The sequence below is a fragment of the Brassica oleracea genome, chromosome C7 (assembly GCF_000695525.1).
Source record: "Brassica oleracea var. oleracea cultivar TO1000 chromosome C7, BOL, whole genome shotgun sequence".
Taxonomy (NCBI): Eukaryota; Viridiplantae; Streptophyta; class Magnoliopsida; order Brassicales; family Brassicaceae; genus Brassica; species Brassica oleracea.
In genome coordinates this window covers 15,327,241-15,327,792 of record NC_027754.1, presented here as the reverse complement: position 1 = coordinate 15,327,792, position 552 = coordinate 15,327,241, and positions in this window count along the sequence as shown.

The following is a 552-nucleotide window of genomic DNA, read 5'->3' as shown; positions in this document are numbered from 1 at the left end:
GTGGGGATGTTGGATTAAGTTTGACAATAGCTTGAAACGTAAGCTATCCTAAACCTACCGAATTACCGAGTTATTGTTATCTAAAAGGATTAAGATATATCTAAAGTGTTATTACTAATAGGATTAGGAGTTATCTAGTCTTATATAAGGAGATGCATATATATGATTAGGAATGGCAATTGGGACGACCCGCCCCGCCACGGTTTCTATTTCTGGCGGATCTTTGCGGGTCAGCCCGCCTTAACCCGCGGTTCCTAAACCTCTACCCAAACCCGCCCCGCTTGCTACATAGGACTTTGCGGTCTGGCCCGCAGGTAGTGAAAATGCAGTCCTCATTAGTTCTCTTCTTCTCATTGACCTTGAAACATCTCAAAACTCATCGCAAATCAAACAGTTCTCAGAAAGACATAAAAAAAAGAATGGAAGTGATGAGCTTAACTGCTCCATCTTCGCAAAGAAAATTCACTGGCTGCTTCTTAAGCGCACCAACAAGCCCACGAAGAATCACAGAGTGGTACAGAGAGTACGAGGAGGAGGCAAAAAGAAACTTCT